Raw genomic sequence first — 19,671 nt, 5'->3', positions numbered from 1 at the left:
AGGCAATTACAAGAATAACTAAAAAGTTGGAGCCAATACAGTACAGTGGTCAAAAGAGAACATTCTGGAAAATTTAGTTACCAATCAACTATGCCTTGAGTAAGTTACCTTTCTTCTTAGGGCCTTTGTTTACCCATCCACACATTGAGAAGAGTAATAACAGATCCTACTTGTTACAGTGGCCAAGAGTTTGAAATGCATGGAATGTTGGTTTTCCTTTCTCACTAAGACTAGAGCTACTTGGAGTGGGGATGGGGACTCAGTAAAACTCAAAAGGGCCTAACAATAAATTTTTCCTCGGCATTACTTTAAGTTCAAATGAAAATAGTCAGTTTATAGGAAATGTCTCTCCTTCAGGAGCAAGAGTGAGAGAAAAGGCCATGATACACTGGATTGGTATATCAAAAGCACTATCAACAGGGCTTGGCCAACAAGCCACCAAGAAGCACTCAGCATTTCAATCTCACTGCAGTGACGGTGCTAATGCCCATCTCCAATCAGCTGTCACTTAACTGAATTATGCCACAATATAAAACTAAAGTTTACATGTTTTAAGCTATTTGTTTCTTGCCTACACCAGCATCTTTTTCATTCTGTTTTTGCTTTCTTTCCACTGTTTCTTGGGGGTTCCCCATACACTGGCCATGCCTTGCAAGGCTTTGTTTGGTCTCATTTTTCTTTGTTTAACCCAAGAAATCATGAACCATGGGCAGTTGTTTTGCTATCACTGAGCAGGTTCTGAATCCAGATACAAAGCTGGTATCTTATAGATGAATCTGGTACAGTCTTGCATGTTTTGGCTATTTTTGTTTGTCACATTTCTGTTTTTTGGTACTGTTGTCTTCCCAATGTCACCAGTGACCATTTGTTTGCTCTGAAGTAGCCTGTTGATCATAAATGTGTATTATGGAGGGGAGGGATGGATAGAAAGTGATTGTATCATTCATGATGACAGCAACCATAGAGCATCCAGGGAAGAACAAAAGACCACTGTCCATAGGCCTGTCAGTCATCTTCCTTTATCGCTGCCTTTTATTGTTTGTTAGAAAGAAGCAAAACAAATGTGAACAGTAGCCTACTGTAGGAACAATACCAAGCCCCTGGCTAAGTCATTAGCTTCCACGACTCCACCTTCTTCTAAAGAAGGGCTTTTCAAAACGCTATGAGTGTTCTAGGTTACACAATGTTTATGAATGACAACCCATGCCTAGAATATATATATACAGTAGATGACTGATAAATACTAGCCTTCTCTTCAAATTATATGCCTAGTATCTATGAACCATGGTGTCTTTCATTATGATAAAGTATATGTTTAGTGAAGACCTGAAACATCTCCAGATCTTTTTAAAGACTTCAAACAGAAACAAATATTTCAAGATTCAGAAAGGATATCCAAACAGTGTTTCAGAAATGTGTGGGAAGCCACCATGAGAGGACTTCAGCGTGCTGTCTCATTGTGCTCCTTTTCCACCACAAGCATACTGAACAGACCTAGACTCACAGTAGAAGCTCGAGCGCTAAAGAAGAAGACAGATCTTCAGGCCATGCTCCCTGGGTACTGACTAGGTTGTCTGGTGGAGGTCTCCATGAAACATGCTCATATTTCTTTCCTGTGTGTGAGGTCTAAAGCTACTTGAGCCACACAGCCACTCTCATTTCTCTCCATAAAGAGTCGCATTCTGGAGAGGCACACATTTTCAGTCTAATAAATTGTCATTGTAACAGTTGCAATTATGAGCAAATTTGATCTTGAAAGAAGCCACAGCACTGTAACTCAATAACTATGTACCAAGCTATCACCATAACAAGGATAAAGTACCTCTGTGTCTTTCTCGGCTCTTTATCAGTTTCCATGGTGCAGGGAGTAGGAGTGAGAGAGCTCCAAGAATGCACTTCCTCTCTCTCCCAGGATACTCATTCACCAACTTGGGTGCTTGTAAATTCATATGCAGTGTGGAAGTTTACAAACACAAACATAGATTATTGATGCTCCTGAGGTGATAAAGAGACTGAAGAACCCAACACGATCATCGGTGAATATTAGCATATCTATAAAGAAAAATGCTGCCCTGGTGCTGCCCTAAGAAGGTGAGCATAGGGTCTGCATGAGGGAAGAAACGAGCCTGTTTTTACCAGGAAATGCCTGGCATATTTTCTTGTTTGGCTTTCTATGGTTCTATGAACTGGTTAATTGCACATATAACACCATATATTAACATTAACATGTCGTGGGGCATTCAGATGCCCCACCATGTCCATTTATCACTACAATACCTTCCTGTGCAAATTCTCAATGTAAATTTTCTCTGAGAGCTTCCTCACGGCCCGAAGCTGCATTGCTGCATTGACACCACACAGTAAAACTGGAGCACCATTCTTCACTCATCTTGTGACAAAACCACACACCCACATTTCTTTCTTTTACCAAGTTCTGATTATTTTGGATTACAAGTTCAAGAATATGGGAACTTGATAAATACTTAACCTCTTTCTGAGGGATAACAGAGTAAATGAATAGAACAATGTGATTACCTTCAACCCGGATAGAAATATACACAACAGGCAAATGCATACAGGGGGTGTGTGGCGTATATGCATGTAAAAAATTTGGAAATCAGTATGGGGATTCCTCAGGAAAATGGAAATCAGACTACCACAAGATCAAGCGATTCCATTCTTAGGCATAAACCCAAAAGAGGCACATTCATACAACAAGGACAACTATGTTCATCACAGCATTATTTGTAATAGCCAGAACCTGGAAGTAACCTAGATGCCCCTCAACTGAAGAATGGATACAGAAAATGTGGTTCAGTTACACAATGGTGTACTACTCAGCAGAAAAAAACAAAAAACAAAAAACAAAACAAAACAAAAAAACAATGGAATCTTGAAATTTGCAGGCAAACAGATGGAACAAGAAGAAACCATCCTGAGTGAGATAACCCAGCCACAAAAAGACAAACATGGTATGCACTCACTCGTAAAAGGATTTTACACAAAGAGCAAAGGATTACCAGTCTACAATCCATAGCATCAGAGTAGCTAGGCAACAAGGAGGACTCTAAGAGATACAAGGTCCCCTGGTGAAGGGGAAAGGGACAAGAGACCCTGAGCAAATTGGGAGCATGGAGGGAAGGGAGAGAGAGCTAGGAGAATGAGAAGGGAGAAGAGGAGCGGTGAGGAGGACATTAGGGAGCAGGAATGTTGTGTAGGGGGAAGAATAGAGGAGAGCAAAATAAGAGATACCATCAGAGAGGGAGCCAGTATAGGTTTAAAGAGAAATCAGGCACTAGGGAAATGTCCAGAGGTCTACAAGGATGACACCAACTAATCATCTAAGCAACAATAGAGAGGCTACCTTAAATGCCCTTCCCTGATAATGAGATTGAAGACTAACTTATATGCCATCGTACAGCCTTCATCCAACAGCTGATGGAAGTAGAAGCAGATACCCACAGCTAAACACTGAACTGAACTGGAATCCAGTTGCAGAGAAGGAGGAGTGATGAGCAAAGGAGTCAAGACCAGGCTGGTGAAACCCACAGAAACAGCTAACCTGAACAAGGGGGAGCTCTTGGCCCCCAGACTGATCACTGGAAAACCAGCATGGGACTGATCCAGACCCCATGAATGTGGGTGTCAGTGAGAAGGCCTCGGAAATCTATGGGGTCTCTTTTAGTAGATCAGTCCTTTTTTGTTGTTGTTTTTTCGAGACAAGTTTTCTCTGTGTTGTTTTGGAGCCTGTCCTGGAATTCGTTCAGTAGACCAGGCTAGCTTCGAACTCACAAAGATCCACCTGCCTCTGCCTTCCGAGTGCTGGAATTAAAGGCGTGTGCCACCAGTGCCCGACTTGTAGATCAGTACTCATCCCTAGCACAAGAATGGACTTTGGGGGCCCATTTAACATAAAGGGGTACTCCCTCAGCCTAGACATATGGGGGAAGGCCTAGGCCCTATCCCAAAGGATATGACAGACTCCAAAAACCCCCACATGGAAGGTCTCACTCTCTCTGGGGAGCAGAAATGGTATGGAATAGATAGGGTGTTACTGGGGGGTAGGGGAGGGGGGAGAGAGAGGGAACTGGAATTGACATGTAAAACAATCTTGTTTTAATTTAAATAAAAAAGGAGAAAAAATAAATTACATCAAAGCTAAAAAAAAAGAATAAATAAAAGCAACACAGTGCTGCTTCTATAAAAATGCAAGAAACAAGAGACAAATCTTTGCCCAGTAGGCACCTGGCCATCGCTTTTTGCACTTGGCATTGGTTCTCCAGCCAAAGCAAAACCACAATCTGATGATGAAAGCCACCCTAACCTGCCTTTCAACTAAAGCTTGCATCAACAAGACCTATGGCTAAGCAATTTGATCTGTTGTAACCTTGGACACATAGCAACACCATGAAATATTTATTGATGGTTGATGTTTCTCGATCGTCTCCTAGCCTGGTACTCTTTTTTCTAATTGCATTGTATTTCTTCCTTGTCATCAAATCTTAGTACTTAGAGGACAAGGAAAGATCATGCTTACTTTCTTCTAAGGTGATACTAGAAAGTTAAAATATTTGTCTTACCTAGGGAAGAAAACTGTGGGCTCTTTGGGCCAGCAAGACAGTTTAGTGGGTAAAGGCACTTGCTGCCAAGACTGATGGCCTGATTTCAGTCCCAAGGAACATGATGGAAAGAGGAAATCAACTCCCACAGGTTTTCCTTTGACCTCCATATACCCACAATAGAACACAGAAACATAATTAAATGTATAAAAAGAAAAGAAAAATGTAGGCTCTCAGTCCAGTTTGGGGAAAAAAATCCTCCATGATCAAAATATTTTAGATGATGAAATCAAAGCAGTTAATGATATTTTTCAGGCTCCCAAGTCAAAATATAAATGTAATAGAGATTATCAACCTGTTTATAAGCTACAAATTTCATAGTGAGAGAGACAGTAACATAGTTTTCTCTAAATGATAGAATTATTTCTCCTAGCCACCACTTGTATGTGGTAACAGATCTGAGAATTTATAAATAAACAGCAAAAGGTAGATGGTGCAAATCCATGTAATAGCACATTTAAGAACTAATGATGTTCAGGTTATAAGTACTATACTCATAATCACCAAAACATGTCCTTAAACTTGTGAATGGATTGTCAAGCTGTGGTATATCCATAACACACCACTACTCAACAAAACAAGAAAAAAAAAAAAGAACAGACTTTGGACATACAATCTCCTGGATAAAATCTCAGAGACACTACATCAAATTCAAGAGACCAGACTGAAAAGACTCCTGACAGTAAGGTTTCCTTCATCCATCCTCCAAAAAATGATCAACTACAGGGATGAAACACAAATTAGAGTCACTTAGTTGTGTGGGTAAAGAAAGTTGACAGGAAACATATATTCATTGTTAATACTGAGGAAATGGGACATCATTTTGTCTTCATTGTGGTGGCCATCATACAACTGAAAGCAGTGATCAAATTTCAAGATAACCATATCCAAGTAAGTTTTATTGTAAACAAATTAACCAAACCATTTTAAAAAATAAGTCACTTTCACATTTTACTACCAAATAGTGGACAAAAATTTCAGACCGGGTCTGTATAAAAACAAATAAGTAGGAAGGGACCCAAAGGAGCGTTTAATGTCTGTATTTGTTAGGACAAATATTTGTCCAAACTCTAAATGACTGTGCACTGGAGTGTGAATTTCCAACAATGTAAATCTTGCATCAAAAGGAAAACTGTAAAAGTAGAAGTTGAGCTGCAGCTGATAATCATGCATGCTAGTGAAATGGACTGATAGCTTTGGTGTACTTTGAAAAGCCTATTTCTTCCCCTGTGTAGACTTGGTACTCATCTTTGTAGAGCAGCACTAGAGAAGCATTTTTCTCTATAGGGATGCTGATAGACGGATCTCATTCAGATATGACCCCAAACCTGAACTCTGCTGACCCACTGATTATTGGAGAAAATTACTGGAGTAAACTTTCTCAGCATGCCTGTGGTTCTCTACTATTGAATTAACTCACCATCCAAGTACCAAAACTGGCTACTAGGAAAAAGGTATTGCTAACTTTAATTTCCAATTATGTAATTCAATGTTCCATAAGAGGTACAGACATGAAACTAAGAACAGCTAACTCTATGCACTAGTGACTCATCTTGTTATCCATACTCAAGTGTTCATAGGTGTCTTTGTCTTCTCAGGGCAATGCAGCAATCACTGGCTTGATGCCAGGCCAGACTCCTGACCCAGATCGTTTTAGTTTGTGCTAACTGCCACCTAGGATTCAGGTCTATGGAGTTGGAACATCCTCCTCTGAAAGGATTGTGTGACAACAGGGTTACTTTTGTGCTTTCCAAAATCTACAAATCTTAAAATGGTTGCTTCCCTTCCAATCGTGTAATCTGAAAGGTAATGGCTGATGAGAAAGCTGATAAATTCTTTCATTTCAAATGACCTTGTTGCAGCAGCTCCCAGGTTAACTACAGCAAACTCTCAACCACCAACATAAACCACACACACACACACACACACACACACACACACACACACACACACACGTACCAAAAAGTCAAGTGTGCAGAAGAATAGTTTGTGGAAAAGGTTTTACAAAGTACTTAATGAGTTTTTATTTCTCCTAAACAAAACAGAAAGAAGTCACTGTCGGAGGGGACTTGATTGCTGTACTATGGGTACTAATAGAAGCAGAAAACCAATCCAAAGGCCCCATCATAGAATACATGGGAAAATAATTATGGTTATTCCATCATGTTTCTTTATAGTAATGATGTTTTCAAGGCACATTTCCTGAGAGAGGAATAAGAGACATCTACTGACTTACTGTTGTCATGGATACTGAGATTTGGAGAGTCAGTATTGTCAGCTGTGTTTCTCAGTATTTGGTCTATTTTCCCTACCTTTAATCTTAAAATGATTTAGGTGTAAATTGAGGTGGCTGTAGTTACCAAGTAATAATGCAAGGTGCTGAGTTAAAGTTGAATTTAAGATAAATGACAAACACTTCAGCAGAAGTATGTCCTGTATTATATTTGAGATAGACCCAACTAAAAAGAATGTTATTTTCTTTGGTAGATACAAACCTGGAGTTATTTTACATGAAAGCTTTCTAAAAGTACATCAATTGGTGCTTTGTAGTTGTAGCTTCACAACATGGCAGTGTTGTGTATGAGTGCAGGCTGACATTGAGGACTAGTTTCTGGCATCCTACCTGAACTTCTGTAGTCAAGGTGAGCTTGGTGTGGGAAGAGACTAGATGAAGCCCTAGCTTCAGCCAGGGAATAGCCCAGGGCCTTGTACATCATAAGCTTTCCAAAATGGCCAAGGAAAAAGCAAAGGGACAAATGGTTGGTTGACTCTAGGTCTGTTCTCTTGTTCCTGGGACACTGTGGCTTTCCCAATGTTGAAAAAATCTCTCAAGAAGATTCCATCCCTATCCTTCCCTGGCTACGATAGATGGATTGAGGATTATCTCCTCACCCCCACTAGTCCAAGGAGTACGTCTGAAAAGCATGCCACATCCTAAGTGACATTACTAGAATACTTTATCTCTAGAACAAAAGCTGTCATTTATCTGGGGACTTAAGGGTTTGGCCTGAGGATGTAGTCTAGCTTCCTACCCTAGAATGACTGACTGGGCTTCAGAACTCATGGATAAAGATGCGTGCTTAGCTTTGCCAGTGAACTGATCAGAGAATCAACATAGCCACTAATAATTTTCAATCTACCATATCCTCCCTTGTTTCTATCTTATTTTGGACTCTTCTAGTTCCTTTACTGACTCCACCATCACCTTCTAACATATTTCTAAACTTGCAATTTCCACAGACAGATGCCTTTAAAAATGTGTTTAATTGTTGGTGACTTTTAGAAAACATTCCATTTTTCCAAAAAACACACTGCGTGCTTCTATCTCCAAAGCCTCCTGGGAACAAGAGAGCAGATCCAGAGTCAACCAACCATTTGTCCCTTTGCTTTCTCCTTGGCCATTTTGGAAAGTGAATGATATACAAGGTAATGGGCTGCACCCTGGGTTTTACCTAGTCTCTGCCACACAGAGCTCAACTTGGCTACAGGAAGTTCAGACAAGAAGCCAGGAATTAGTTATCAGCTTGGGTTTCTGCACCAAGTAATGAAGATTAGTGTGGTGTTTTACCACTCTAAACTTCGCTCCTCAAGATTCCAGGAACATCAGCCACAACGCTAATTACTGCTTCATTAGCATACTCTCATATCAGTGCAGTGACAAGCTATAGTGCTCACTGCTTTTATAAAGGGCAGAGCTGATAGGTAAAGTTTGCCTCTAGAGTGTATATTCATCTTCAAACTAAACAGGCTAATCTCTATTCTAAATGTGAAACCCGATCTTCTAGACAAGCATATCTACAAATGGAATTGAATATAATAACAAATATTCTAAAACTATGGAGAAAAGTAGATGGAGGATGTTCAGAAATGAGGTGGAACAGGGAATATGAACAATGCACATCCAATGGCAATGTGGACTGATAGAAAAATCACAAATGACACCCACTCAAGGTGGTAATTAATGGTTTGACGTGAACATTAGGAAATAGTTCATCTGCTCCTCGATTTTACAAGTGAAGTAAGACCAATGAGAAGTGACATGCTAATAGCTGTTCTAAGGTGGTAATAAACTGGAGAGCAGAATGCAGACATCCAGAATCTAGCCAAGCCTCCTTCCCTTTCTACCAGGGTTTCTCCAATGACTGAATGTATGTTCACACTTAAAATGAAACAGTGCCCTGTATGCCATCACAGGTGATTTAAGAGAAAATTACAGTTCCCAATTTTCCTACTGCCTCCATCACTTATCTTCCTTTACAAACAACACAATAGCACTCTTTTATCTACTCCTTCTACTAAAGGTTTCCACATAGCACACAGGGTTCCAGGTCATTGGAATATTCTAGTTAATAAGAGACAAGGGACACCTGTCTCCCCTGCATTTACACCCCAGGAACAAGCAACAATGCAACAATACAGTTTTATATCTAGGCAGGTATACAAAAGACATTAACATGCTGAAGCCAGATAATGAAATTAAGGATCTACTGTAGCAATGTTTACGAGGAAAACCATCCAAAGGAAGTAACATATACTTTGAACATGAAGAATGCGAACCTAAGTGTGGTGATATATGCCTGGAATCCCAGCACTTGGGTGGTAGAAACAAAAAGATTGGGTGTTCAAGATCATTCCCCTCTGCATAGGGAATTCAAGGAGGCCAGCCTGGACTACAAGAGACACCTTGTATTAGATCTAGGTGTGGTGACACATGCCTTTAATTCGAGTACTCAGGAGGAGGAATGTGGATCTCTCTGAATTCAAGGCAAGCTTGATCTACATAGAAAGCTACAGGTCCACTAAGGCTATGTAGTGAGATACTATCTCAGTAAACAAAATTAAAAAAAAACAGAACAACAACAACAAAAACAAACAAACAAAAGGGGAGCCAGGATAGAGGAGGAAGAAGAGTCATATACTATGTAAAAACCAAAGAAGATACCCAGGCATGGTGAACAAGGGAAAAAGTTTTACGTATTGAGAGATATAAAGTGACATAGAAAGTTGTGTTTCAATGTGATGAGCACAAAGAAAATTTAAAAGATTAGGAAGAAACCAGGTCATAGCTGCTTTGGAAGATCATTTTTAAGGCATGGGATTTTATTTGAAGGTCAATGGAAAGTCGCTGGAAAGCTCAATCACAGTTACATCTTTGGCAGCTGATTCCCTGAGAATGGCTGTCGACAATCAAATGCAGAAGCAGAGGGGATGATGGTGAACCAGGCCAAGGATGGTGTGGGATGAAACAAGCTGCTGTCAGGGCAGAGGAGGAAGGTACACAGAGTCACAGCTCCAAGATAAAGTGTACTGGCACAGCAAAGCACGTCACTGAATGATTCAAAAAGGGAGTACAGAAAACACTCAAGAATGATTGCTCTATTGTTGTCTTTGGTAACTACAGTGATCATGGCACCAATTGTGAGAAAGGAAAAAGTTTATAGGCCATGGTGGTAGATGAAAATGTACAATTCTGTACATTCCACTTTAGGCTTTTTATAATTATTAATCACTTGAATAAATGTGTTCAGTAAATATATTATTTAAAGTTAACTGACAATCTCAGCACACAGATAAGAGAAAATAGTGGTGATTGGACCTTAGGCTCTCCAAAGTTTACATGAGGGCCAGGAAGCAAATCAACACTAAGACCCATCAAGAAATTCTAATACTGCCATTACCCCAACCTTTTCCTTCCTTAGAAATGACATACATCCTAGCTAATCTAGTTTGCCAAGCCAGAAATTGAGCAGGCATTCCTTGCTGTCTCTCTTTCCTTTGTTCTTCTCATGGAAACTTCTAGAGAAATCTTGTTAGTGAAGAAAGAAAGAATAATCCTAAAGAAAGAAGAATGCTAAGGACTACAGTCACAGAATGCATGACAAATCTCAAAAAGGAGCAAATGATGGGACATGGTGTCAAGTGAAAGGTGGGGTTTTTTTTAAAGAAAAAACAGAGCGTGGAGAAGATAAAAGTTATTTTATTTACTTTTTCAACTATATTCTACATATCACTATGATCATACACAAACAAGTCATTTTTAATTCTATCAGAATATATCTTATATTCTTTTGCATATTATTTGCAAACTTTGCAAATGTTTTTATAGATCATTCATTATCCATATGTACAGACATATCAACATTTCGTATTTTGTTGTAAGGATTGAACCTACATTTTTGTCTTTTCTTACATGTACAACTCATGCTATTCTACTCTATCAAGGACTTAAGGACATGCTTGAGCAATGCTGACACTTCAAACATGAGAATTTGATAAAAGCTAAGAGCTCACCCTTCAAAGATAGAATGAAAATTCAAAGACTCTTTTTGCCCTGTCATATTATCTCTTTTTGTACTGTAGGAATTGGCTGACCTTTGAGAAATCTGTGCACAGAAACAAAATTCAGAAGCACTTACTACATTGTGAATAAATGCCTGATTGGAGTGGTTTCTCTCCATGGCCAGACAACTGAATTGGCTCTGGGTTTTAGTTGGGCTTTTCTGTGTTGTATCCATGCATCCCCTATTTGCTTATTTTCTGCTTTCATAATAAGATTTCAACAAAACAGGCACAATCAAAATGCTTTCCTTAATGCCAATCAAAAAATGTCAAAGTTTTATTATTCTATCTTTTACGTCAAATACCTATGTTTTTAGACCTCTTAAGATGCTTTGGGATTTTAAAGATGGTTTGTGACTCTCCAGCTCAGCCAGGGCTATAGTGAGATCTTGCTTTAAACACGTGAGGTTTTAATATCTTAGAAGTATTTTATCAACTATCAAAAAAACACGTTTTACAGTTAATAACTTTCCTTCACATGGCTGATTGTGCAACCTTTCTTTACTGAATCTGCCATATTCTTTTTTCTTTTCTTTCCTTTTTACTTATTTATTTATTTAATTAATTTTTTTGGTTTTTTGAGACATGGTTTCTCTATAGCTTTGGAGGCTGTCCTGGATATTTGCACACCAGGCTGGTCTCGAACTCACAAAGACCCACCTGTCTCTGCCTCCTGAATGCTGGGATTAAAGGCATGTGCCACCACCGCCTGGCAAATCTGCCATATTCTTAACAGCCATCATTCTTTTTCTTTTCATCTTTATGTCTTTGAGTTATCTCTCCACTCCATGTCTATTAAGACTTTCTCCCAGGGTACTAAGAGGTCTTAGTATAAAGCTAGTGGAAGATTGGAAGAAACACAGAGGAGTCGCCCTGAGTGACCTGCTGACTGTTTACACACTCCTAGAAGACATCAGTTCTGCAAACACAACTCAGTGCAAGAATACCTGGTTAGCCTGGCAAGGTCCTGGGTTTGATCTCCAGAATTACAAGCAATTTCAATTTAAGTCCTAAGATACCGAAGGAAACCATGTTTCAGTCCCACTGTGGAGCAGAGTCAGAACCAAGCAAACCAAAAAATGCTGGGAACCAACATTCATGCTGCTTTTTCCCATGAATCCTAGGAGCCAAACTGAGGGGGTCACAAATTGGAACAACCCTCCAACCAGCTTTCTTTGGCTCACAGAAATATTTAATAATTTTGAGCGCCTTGTCCACATTTAATGCAGGGAAATGTTATTGAGGGAGAATTACAGGTGCTTTTGGACTGGCAGCAACGGTGAGTGTACCCAGCCGCAGCTGCACAGTTGCTCCTTTGCGAATGCGAGAGTGGCACTAATTCTGCCCAAAGATTTCCTTCCATGCCTTCTCATGCCTTGTTACCTGCACTCACATTGTGAGCATCAAATTTGTGACCTTTCAAACAAAATCTCTATCCCTGAGCACCCTTTTATAAATACTTGGCAGCCTTGCCAAATGGCTGAGAAATCTTTTCTAATTCATTCCTGTCTATCAGGAATTCTGGCTGTGAGCTCAACTTCCCCATCAACTAGCCACAAAATGCACAATTTGACCCTCTGAGGTCTGTCTGTCCAGACATCTAGGAAACCAGGAAGCAAGACAGGAAGGGAGGGAGCAAGACAGAAAGCGAAAGCGGGAGGTGGAGAACACGGTGAACTCGGCACCCACCACGTTCCTCACGTCCTTCTTGCACTCCTGGCTATTTTCTTGCCACAAATGCATCAGGCATTGCAAAATACAGCTGACATGCTCCTCCCAGGACAATGTGCTGTTTCAAAGGCTCAGAAATACCTCCAAAAGCTAAAGGCGGGGATTCCTAGCATAATTACATCTCACAGCTGGTAAATGGGGGTACAGCAAAAGTCTCAAGCAAAGGAGGTTTCCCCAAGTCCTCCTGCCCACCACACCATTCATATCCTCTTTGCTCAGCATCAGATCCAAGCCAGCACTGCTTCTCCGAGCATTCTTAAGGTGTTTGGTAATACTTTCATTCCCTGGTGCAGTGATGATGAGAGGAGACGGTGAAACGGCACAGAGCCTCAGATCCCTGTCCCAAGACAGCACCATACTCTCAAGGCCAAAGCCACTAACTTCAGCACATCTCAGATCACTCCAAAGTTGAGTGAGCACAAATCTAGGTGACATTCTGAGACTTATAAAATCAGTCTACAGAAGAAAGTCAAACTATTATGTCATTATCACATTTAAAATAGAAAGTGGAGCACTGACCACCCACCCACCCCCACATGCACGTGCGGGCATACACACACACTCACACACCCCATACCACTTACTACATCCCACCCACACAGCCTACACAATACCCCCCCACACCACACACACAGTCACATACACCACACACATACACTGAAACTCAGGGTAAGACTAATGTTTAAGATGCACCAGCCCAGAGGGAAAAATTCATTTCTGACAAAACAAACAAACAAAACATTGCAGTTTATGAGGCTAATCTCAGGTGTGTGGGTGTACTTACTTCTTCCCGAAGGTTTATTTATCTACAAAGTCCCCTGATAGATCAAGGATGTGGACAGTTTATTGCATGCATTTGGTCTATTGGGGGATTCTTCCCAGGTTGAGGACAGAGCTAACCAGTGTGCTGGTGGCTTCCATAAGTCACTTAAGATGAACTGACAGTGAAAGAGTTTCTGGAATTATAAAATAAATCTATGGTAAAATGGGAATTGACAGACACCAAGTCGATTTGTGCGATTTTTCCATAATGTGTAGAGAGGAGCAGCTGTCAATCTTGAGGCAAAAAAATAAAGAAAGAAAAAATAAAGAAAAGGAGAGCACACATCTGAAACTCAAATCAGGAGGAAAGGCAGCAAGCTGGAACACAAAGGAACTTGAATGTCCCTTTGACTGGTTTAGCCTTCATTTCTTTCTGCCTCCCTTCTTCCAGCCCCTCACTGTTAGACAGGGCTTGAGTGCCTAGTTCTTATCAGAGGAAATGCCTTATGTACAAATGTAGCAAACGGGGCAGTATGCCTATGACTTCAAGCCTTGAGCTCAATCCTGGGCCACACTGACCTGGAGACAATTTCTTCTCCAGCAGAATAAGCTAAAGGTTGACAGACTCACAGAGCTGTTGCATCACCACTGACGTGCCACTCAGCATGATTCAGGAAGGCAAAAGCAGATGCAATGCATAGAAATGAAAGTCAGCAGATTAAAACTAACAGATTCAATCTCTTCAAATACGTAGGCATTTTGCCGTATTTCGTGTGAATTGGTTATCACAGTCAAGCTTTAGGAGAGCAGTGGGAGCTAGGCCAGTCTTGCACAGGAGAGAGATAGGAGTGAAAGCAAGGGCCTGTGATTTCATAACATCCTCAGAGTAGTTTCTCCATGGGACATACATGTGATGGGAAAGGCCCTGTTGCACGACTCAAGAAGGAAGAGCTCCTTCTCACCCTAGTCTATAGTTCAGACTGTGTCTGTCCTGGATTCAGATGAAGACCAACCTGTAAGAGATCCAAAGATGAGAAAAGAACTAGAAAAAGAAAAGACAAAAGATAGAGAGGCCAGAACCTTCAAGAAAAGATCTAATAAGAAGAAAGAAAGCTGTTCTCATGTAATTAGTTACACATAGAGTATGGGTAGCTAACTTAATGGCAGTTATTTTTTTTCCTTAATCCAATAAGCCCTAGTTCTCTAATTGAAAATTTGTGATCTAATTTTCCTATTTCTTGATAAGGAATAGAAAAATAGTTTCCTTGCTCACTTGTGCCCCCTCCCCCAACATGTGCCTGGACAACAGAAGGACAAGTGAGGTGCTGCCACATCATGTCCTGAAGATTGTGCCTCCTGTATTCTATTATGGTCTACCTTGGTTTTTGAGATAGTTGCTCCTTGAACCCGGAGATCACTGTTTTGACTAGACTTGCTGGCCAGAGAGCCTCAGGATTCAGCTGTTTCTACCCACCCCAGTACTGGGCTTACAGACACTACACTTGCTTTTTATACAGATACCAGGGATCTGTATGCAGGTTTTCAGAAATTTTAACTGTGGCTGGCAAAGATGTATACACAGATTAATTAATAAGCCCTCAGAGGGGCTGAAGAGGTGGTTGCACATTTAAGTATTGGTGCACCTCTTGCAGAGGACCCAATTGAACTCTTAGTACTCCTGCAAGGTAGCTTACAACCACTTATAATATCAACGTCAGGATATGCAACACCGTCTCTGGACTCTGTGGGCACCTGCACAGACTCCCACACAAATACACACATACACGTAATTTAAAAATTAAATATTTAAAAGGAAAGAAGCTCTGGGAGTGGGGGTAGCCTATTGTTTCAAGAAGAGGTTGGTTCTCTGGAGAAAGGTTAATCACTCAAAAAGAAAAAAAAAAAGGATGATGGCTTAGGGTATCATGTAGGTAAAGTCATAAATAAATAAATATAAATAAATAAATAAAGCAAGCAAGCAAGCAATCTCTGGGTTCAGTGAGATACTATCTCAAAAACTAAGGAAGAAAGTAAGAGAAGAAGACATGATACATTGGCCTGTGGCTTCTACATACACAAGCAGAGTTAAGCATGCCTTCAAACATGTGTGCATAACACATGAGCACACACAGACAGAGAAGAATGGAAGACTTACTGTCCCACTGCTGTACCATGTGCCAACACTTCCTGCCCAAGCTGTATTATGATTATACTAGTGCTGTCCCCTCAGAAGTCTCTGGATCCCTGTCATTTAAAATGATAATCACAGCATAATGTTAACGTATGGGAATCAAGGCTATTCTTGCTCTCAAGGCTCATGTGCCCTGGCTGACCACACAACTTTCTTAGAATCCCAAGGCTTATTCTCACCAGGTTGCTGCTTTGCACTTTCCTTCTTTGGAACCCTCTAAGTAAAGTCATAAGTAGCCATGTAATTTAGTAAAGCAAACAAGGCCAGTCTGTTTGGTGTGTGTGTGTGTCCCCTGCAATTCAACCTGCTATTTTCCCTTTCTTGAGAAGGTAGTAGTTAAAAGTAACATGACTCTAACATTGCCAATGCCATCCATAAAGCCATTTCCCATAGTCCAGTTCCACAAATGTAACCCTGCTCTGGTACTCCAAGCGTTCGGACAGACTTTAAAGGGGTGATTGGCATGCCAGAATATTCATTCTACACTCTTATGATGCCACCTCAGAATGAAGAGTGTAAATTTGAATGGAAATTTACATAGTACTATGACTTGGGTGTGGTTTGTTCCAAAACTTGCATGAACTGGAAGCCTGGTCACTAATGGAATGTTTAAGGGGTAAGGGCTTTATGGGAGAGGTTAGTAAGACCCACGAGAATGCTATTTTAAAAGAGTCTGCCTGTCCTACTCATTGGCTTCTTGTCTTGAATGTAAAATCTCTTGTGTACACTCTCACCATCATGCCATCAATATGGTACCACAATCATGAGGAATCCTTACAGAGATGATGCTGTGCTGTTTGTTTTGCCTTCAAAATCATATGGTGAGTAAACATCCTTTCATATTATTTGGTCTCAAGTATTTTGTTATAGCAACAGAAAATAGACATATATGTATATGAATATACATATATATATGTATATATATATATATATGTTCTTTACATGTCTTCCTACAAAAAATCTATTAAGTACTTACTGTTTAAGAAAGGAAAAACTGCTATATTTATTTACTTACTTATTTTAAGGCAGAATCATACTATGTACCAAAGTCTGCCCTCAAAATCATGATCAGCTTCCTGAGTGCTAAGATTATCAGGCATGTCCAAACCCAGTGAAAACAGGAGTTTTAATGGAGAGAGCCCATAACCATAACCATATGGTTAAAGTCAATGTCTACAACAGAACAAGAGAGTATCCTGTGCTTTCCTAGATGGTGCAGAGGAAGGTGCATCTGCACCCAGCGCTGTGTGGCCAAAAGCATTTCCATAAAACTTGAATCTGATCAGAAGCAGACATTGCCCAATTTGAAATGCATTGTGCTACATTAATGGCTTCTACCCTTCTAGAGAAGAGAAAACTGAAGAATATAACAGAGTGAAGAGACTTGGGACACATAACACCTAAAGGTGATCCCAGACCACAGAAGCACCGAGAATGTAAAACCTTAATATTAGATAACAACACCAAGTCAATGTTGATATCCAGACTTCCATTATTACACTTATGATTATAGTGTAGAATACCCTCATTAATGAATGCATAGTGGAGTTACTTGTTTATTTATTTAGAGCTGTTGGGAAGAAAACAACAAGATCTCATTTTTGACATGTAAAGAGTTCTACTTCATCCCTGGCTCTTAGGATTTATAGGAGTTTGAGCTGAAGGAATGCATTTGTAACTCCCTACTGAAAATACCCATGTGTATGTGTGTGAATGTGCTTGTGTGTGGACATATAAGAAGAGAAGGGAGACTGGGAAGCTACTTTTACAGCTTCATTCTAAATAAAAAGGTTGGTGGGTTTTATTTTGTTTTGTTAACGTTGAAGAGGAAAAAATTGCTAAGCTTGTTGAGGGGGTTGGAGAAGGAAAACAACACAATCTATCTCCTTTCCCCCAAACTCCAATCCTGAGAAGCATCATGATATCCTTGGGGTCCCTGAAAACTGCTCTGGGAGACAACAACAGGTACCACAGAGCCTGACGTGGGACTGCAGACATTAGGGTCTCGGGAAATAGCCAGTGAATCACAGAAATACAATGAAAAGGGTAAGGAACCCCACCTTTGTGGTAGTCCGAGTGGCAGTGATAGGCAGAACTGTAAGGGTGGAGACTAAGACATAGCCCTACTCTTTTATTGAGGAAGAGTTAGAATGACACAGTTGCCTCTGGGCTGGCCTAACTGGTCTTGTACCCCTGGACAGGATGAGAAGGGTGGTGTTCAGATAATGGCTGTCCCAGGATCTAAGGTTTCTGCTGGATCATACACAAGCTATTTCATATGCAGAGATAAGAAAAAAAAATGCCTAAGATAACATCAAGGGTGGTGATAGCTCCTTATATGGTAAATCCTTCCTTAGGTAAACAAAGTCTCATCACATCCCATTCCTAATTCTCAAGCCAATTTTTCAAACTCACATGGACTTTGCACGTGAGGTTTGAAATGGTAATCATACTAATTGCCAAAGTTCAACACAGTTGTTTAACAGATGAAAAAACCGTCAATTTGCTATTAAAGTGTAGCAAATTTAAACTGGTCCCATATATTACTTTTTCAGAAAAATTAGTCTAAATGGAAATAAATATATACACATTATCTACAGGCTACTGAATGTCCCTATGCCACACATCAGGAGGCACCTGAAAGAAATTATATCTCTAACTACCGAGATATAATTTCAGTCATGAACACTGTGTCATTATATTCCAAGGAAATAATTCAAGGAAAAATTAAGCAGAGTGTGGTGTTTAATAAAAATAGTGCCCATAGGTTCATAGGGAGTGACACTATTAGGAGGTGGGGCCTTGTTAGAGTAGGTGTGGCCTTGTTGAAGGAAGTATGTCACTAGTGGGCTTTGGGGTTTCAAACGCTCAAGCCACACCCAGTGTCACCCTCTCTCTTCCTGTTGCCAGCCTATCTGGATGTAGAACTCTCAGATGTCTGCCTGCATGTTCCCGTGCCTCCCACCATGAAGATAATGGACTAAACCTCTGAACTGTAAGCCAGCTCCAACTAAATGTTTTCTTTTATACGAGTTGCCATAGTTATAGTGTCTCTTCACAGCCACAAAAACCTTGACTAAGACACAGAATAAATCATGGTCCATAACAGAAGGCAAGACTCCAAACCACACAGTGAATTGCACAAGTATCCATATAAGAACCTCTTTAACAAGGAATATAATTTTCCAAGAGCCTCTAGCCAAAGCTGCTATGCTTGCTGGTAGGGACTTGTTTGCCAATTTATTTGAGAATGAGTTCTATGGTGAACCAAAATCACAATGGAGGGGAAAGGCAAAATAACCTAATCACTAAATGAACCCACAGAGGTCCTAAGGTAAGTTGGCATGGCTACCTCTGCTTCTCCATTACTTAGCATGTCTGGAATAGCTAATTCTACTGTGATCCGTTCCTTCCTCTAACTTAATTAATAAACACAGCTATTTAACTTGATGTCAATGTCTTTACTTGTCTTCTCTTAGTTTGTCCCCAATATTCCTGTTTCCCATATCTCATGCTAAAGCCACCTCACATTATCACACGGGAGACCCATATTTGTCATTACTTCTTTCTAGGGTCTCCCAGGACTGCTGTACAGCCCAAAAGGACCAGGTGCAAGAAAGATATCAGATGACCCCCCTCCCCAAGAATAGGAGCTGGCTTTTGCCCCTGTGGGTGCAAGCATGTTTTCTATCCCAGCCATGGTCTGCTTCTAGACAATCAATGCCAAGGAAAATAGCAAGTGTTGATGTAAGTCAATATTGGCTTAAGAGTTCTAGGGGATAAAAGTCACCCATGGAGCTTACAGGAACACAGGCTGCATGCATGAGAGATGATGGCATGCCCTTCTCCCTTGAGACACATTCAATTGATCTATCTTCCCAAGCTGCAGCCTCTCTCAATTCTGCATAAAAGCTCATCTCTATGGCTGCTCCACACCTGGCACGACAGTGGCCCATCAATAAAAATCAAGCCATTGAGCACTGTTGCCTGAGAGGAGACACTGAACCAAAGGATACTGTGACAGTTCTA

The 19,671-nt window shown here is 40.4% G+C and overlaps 1 protein-coding gene across 2 annotated transcripts in view; it reads right to left on the bottom strand.

Moving 5' to 3' along the window:
* LOC100762283 (proprotein convertase subtilisin/kexin type 5) overlaps positions 1–19,671 on the bottom strand; it is a 421,198-nt gene that overhangs the window by 353,649 nt on the left and 47,878 nt on the right. The gene's annotated exons all lie outside the window — the stretch shown is intronic.

The sequence above is a fragment of the Cricetulus griseus genome, chromosome 3 (genome assembly GCF_003668045.3).
Source record: "Cricetulus griseus strain 17A/GY chromosome 3, alternate assembly CriGri-PICRH-1.0, whole genome shotgun sequence".
NCBI lineage: Eukaryota > Metazoa > Chordata > Mammalia > Rodentia > Cricetidae > Cricetulus > Cricetulus griseus.
Note: the sequence above shows the minus strand (reverse complement) of the source record. Positions and strands in the feature narration are given on the sequence as shown.